The sequence below is a fragment of the Chiloscyllium plagiosum genome, unplaced genomic scaffold, assembly GCF_037043375.1.
Source record: "Chiloscyllium plagiosum isolate Xiang-an unplaced genomic scaffold, Cpla_swu_hap1 HiC_scaffold_20, whole genome shotgun sequence".
Classification (NCBI taxonomy): Eukaryota; Metazoa; Chordata; class Chondrichthyes; order Orectolobiformes; family Hemiscylliidae; genus Chiloscyllium; species Chiloscyllium plagiosum.
In genome coordinates, this window is record NW_028270158.1 from 74223730 (window position 1) to 74228343 (window position 4614).

The 4614-nt window shown below is 45.4% G+C and overlaps 1 non-coding gene across 1 annotated transcript; it reads left to right on the top strand.

Annotated features, from left to right (window-relative positions):
- Window positions 1–3795: 3795 nt before the first annotated feature.
- On the top strand, window positions 3796–3868 carry trnav-uac (transfer RNA valine (anticodon UAC)). Its single transcript has one exon. It is a non-coding gene; the product is annotated as a tRNA-Val (tRNA).
- The last annotated feature ends 746 nt before the right edge of the window (window positions 3869–4614 follow it).

Consider the following 4614-nt stretch of genomic DNA (forward strand, 5'->3'; position numbering starts at 1 on the left):
AGAATTCTAAAATTAATTGTCAATTCATTGTCATTCCAACAGTCATACAGAAATTTAGTTGATGTTTTGTAACATGCATCGCGAGATTCACATAATAGCTGACTCCATTATTTATTAGTGCCAGTATTACAATGAAAGATGTATCTTTTATTTCAGGTCAACACATCCACAAACCAACCAATCATTTCCCATCATGCACTAACAGCATTTGAATGTTCACAGTAATCGTTGGATTAATATTGGGCCTTATAAGTTAAGACGCTGCTGAATGTTTTGCATTCCAATAATTACTGCTCAGTTCTACACATTATGGATAGCAATATGAGATTTTTAATCATTTTCAAGTTTGCTATGAACTGTTTACAAAAACAATTGTTGCTAATATGTAATATTTAATAATTGTTCAAGTCCTGTGTGTCTAATTGTGGCTCCAATCCCTCTGGACCCTTCCAATCCAGAAATTCATCCGGTTGCCTTTGAAATCTTCTGAGTGTACTAGCCTCCTCCACTTCATCTGGTAGCTCATTCCAAACACGCACAACCTTCTGTGGGAAAGGTGCCTCAGGTCTCTCTTAAAATTTTAGCATTCTCACCTTATACCGATGCTCTCGAGTTTTCAACTCGCCCCACCTTGGGTAAAAAAACTTAAACACTCAGTTTACAAACTTTCCGTACTGCCTCACCCTGCAGTCCAAACATTGTCACCCTGACAACATCCTTGTCTATATTCTGTAAGCAATTTTACGTGATATTCTAACCTTTTCGATGATGCCAGTAACGCTGGACAACAACGAGCTATTGGAGACATAAAGATGAAGCGTAGAACGGCAGCAAATGTTAGTGCTGGACACCGCTGAACAGCAACAGCTCCCGGCGCGACTTGTTTCTGAAGTGTCATGGTTATCAGGTTCGCCTTTCACAGGAAAGGTTCCCCAGTATGAAACTGGGCAGAAACAGCCCTGTTCCCAACAGGAGCCTTTTAGACGAGCGGGAATGGAGCTTTCTTGCTTGCTTTGCCATTCGAAAACCTGGCTTTGAGTTTGCTCACGCAAACCTGCTCTCGGGGTGAAAAGTAATGCAATTCCATTTAATTATTGGGCGAAACGTTGTTAAGGTTTTCTCCAACCTGGTTCTGATCATATGCCATTCTGTTTGAGAGTGTAGTTATCGCGTTCTGATCCTTCCACGAAAAGCAGTACCGCATTTGCAATGCTTGCCCAGGCGGCCCGTTTCCAAGACAGGGAAGAAGCTGATGCGCTGGTGTCACAGCGCACCACGGATTCCTGAACGAGTCTGTCTGTCAAATGTACTCCCAAAGCCGTCCATGAAGGACATCATTTGGAAGCTGTCTGTCGTTATTCAACGTGCGAGAGTTGTCACCAGAGGTCCTGAATCATGTTTTGGAGCAGTTCGCACGTTAGTGGCTCATTCAATTAGCAACAGCAATGACAGAAATTACACTCTCAGAGGAACCTCTGGACCTGTGCTTTCATAGCGTCGCTAGTATTAAGGCGCGCCCCGAGATCTAAGCCAGTTGGAACTGAAACGGAGGAATCGACAGAGAGGCTACAGAATGACATCGCATCCATTTGGTTTTCTTTAAATCACTGACGAGCAGGAAAATGTAAATGGGGAGGGCGAGTGGGGAAGTGAGGCAGTTGCAGCTCTGGTGAAATTCCTTCTTTGTGATTCACTCAGCAACCAGAGACGTGTGAAGGTGACTCAGGCGTGAGAGCTCGTCACATCGAGAACAAAAAGCACTCAAGGACAGTTAGCACCTCTTCCGGAGAGGGGGGTGTGGTGAACTAATTACCTTTTGACTTCTGTTACTATGTTCAGAAACTGCCTTTTAGATTGAGGTGAACAGAAACTGCATTTCTAATAAGCACCGTGGAATTTAGCAAACTTTATTGAGTCGCTTCTCGTCGACTCAGTTGGTATCCATGTGGCTCATATCCAGGTGTGAACATCTCTGCAGCGAATTGCACGGTTAAGGCAAAAAGGCAAGGAAAGAGGCATCTCGAACTGGCTCCGAGGTCAGAGCATCCTCACAATGTGATCTGTCGTTCACGGATTGTAATGCTACCTCCGGTTTTAAGGTGGAGAACATTCTTTGGGACTCTTATTCTGCAAAACAGACACAGTGACTGAAACGATGCTGCGCGGTATGATGTGGAACACGGCCTGCTCAGCTTTGTGCATTTTCCCTGTAGTCCAGTGTGTTTCATGTTCCGTGTAAATGTGAAAGTTGTCCTGTTTCGATCAAAGGGTGAAATCATTTAGGAAAGCAAGGATCGAAATTGCAGTAATGTCAAGCAGCTCATGGTAATTTCGTATGTTCTCACGCACTCACAGATACATTTGTAGCTGAAAAGATTCTGAGAAGATAGACTCAGCTTACCATTGATTTTTGTCTGGATTGATGGGCTATCATTACCTGCTGCGAAATTGATGTTGTAGACGGGCACATCCCATCAGTTTTGCGAGTCGGAGAGGGATCACGGAACCCTTTTCACGTGACTTTGCATCTGTTGTTATGCAGGAGCACAATTGGAAGTGCAAGAAAATGGGCAAGTGCCGCAGGCTGGTGGTGTGGCCGAGCGGTCTATGGCGTTGGATTTAGGCGCCAGTCACGACCGAGGCGTGGGTTCGCATCCCACCGCTGCCATTTCTGCTGATCGATTCCAACCACGCAGCTTGTTAAAATGCTGTTTCGACTCATGCTGCATGTCTGTTTAAAACCAAAGAAAGATGGGTTTGCTTCGCGGACAATAAACAGTGGTGTGGGCAAGTGCCGATTTTTCCGGTGTCTGTGCTGTCATGATCGTGTTCGCCTCCCGCGCGGAAAATCGCGAACAGCTCTGCTGTCCCAGGCAAGTAGAGAGTTTACTGGAATCGAATGGAGACTGTTACTTTATTGCTGTTGTGAAAAAAAGTCATGCGGTGGCTCGACTCGTCGTTATTTTGTTTTCTGGCCAATGGGAAAATCGTTCCAATGAATTGCGATGTCACATGTTATTGAATTTCTCCCATTTCCTTCATTTCTGTCCTGGACACATCGGAAGGGAAAGATAATCTCATCGAGACTGTGATTGGTGAAAATCACTTTTTATGTCCCATTTTTATTATGTTCTTTCTTTCTCTATTTTCAGCATTGTCTGGGAAGTGGTGGTGCACTAAGGCTGCAGTATGTTTGAAAGAGTCGTTTGGAAATGCCCTGTTGTTAGTTGTGAGATTACTTTATGACTCATGCCCTCGGACTGTGTCACATTTAGCATTTATGCATCTCTGTGTCTGAAAATGCATTTGGTTTGCCAGTTTTGTTTGTGTTCCGTGTTAAATGCTTTCTGTTTTTCGATTCGCTCAATACATTACGAATTAACAGGGTTTCTGAGGTAACTTCCAGCTGCAAAAATCCTCAACTGAGAATCAGGGAAAATTTCCCGGAGTATGGGCAGTCGGAGCAAAAGTAAGGAAGTCGTTCGTTTCTGCAGTGTTTCACAATGCTACCTTTCCCGTGAGCAGTCGAACAGACTAAATGATTGTGCCACAGACTGCGACGGCAAGCTCCGCTAAAATGTAATCCTTTCAAGCCGGTGTAAGCAACATAACGTTATTGGGGTACACCGCGTGGAAACAGATACTTCGGTGTATCTCGTCCAAGCTCAACACATAGCCAAAATTAAACAAGTCCCATTAAACAACGAGCTATTGGAAACAGAAAGGTGAAAGTTAGAATGGCTTCAACTTTCAGTGCTGGATGCCACTGAGCCTCGGCAGGGGCGGCTGCGGCTGGTTTCTGTAGTGTAGTGGTCATCACGTTCGCCTTACGCGCGAAAGGTCCCCAGTTCGAAACTGGGCAGAAACTGCTTTGTTCTTCAACTGCAGCATTTTACATGGACAAGAACGGAGCTTACTTGCTTCCTTTCCCATCTGCAAGCCTGCCTTCGAATTTGCTTGAATAATTCTGCTCTCGGAGTGAAATTTAATGCAACTCCATTTAATTACTCTGCAAAGCATTGTAAAGTTTTTCTCCAACCTGGTTCTGATCATATGCCATTCTGTTTGAGAGTGTAGTTACCGCCTTCTGATCCTTCCACGAAAAGCAGTACCGCATTTGCAATGCTTGCGCAGCGGCTCGGTTCAAAGACAGGGAAGAAGCTGATGCGCTGGTGTCACAGCGCACCACGAATTCCTGAACTTGTCTGTCTGTCAAATGTACCCCCAAAGTCGTCTCTGAAAGACGTCATTTGAAAGCTGTCTGTCGTTATTCAACGTGCGAGAGTTGGCACCAGAGGTCCTGTATCATGTTTTGGAGCAGTTCGCACGTTAGTGGCTCATTCAAACTCAAGGAAAGAAATTACACTCTCAGAGGAACCTCTGGACTTGTGCTTTCATAGCGTCGCTAGGATTATGGTGCGCCCCGAGATCTAAGCCATGTTGTAACTGAAACGGAGGAATCGACAGAAAGGCTACAGAGGCTGTGGGCAGCACGGTGGCACAGTGGTTAGCACTGCTGTCTCACAGCGCCATAGACCCGGGTTCTACTCCCGCCTCAGGCGACTCTCTGTGTGGAGTTTGCACATTCTCCCCGCGCCTGCGTGGGTTTCCTCT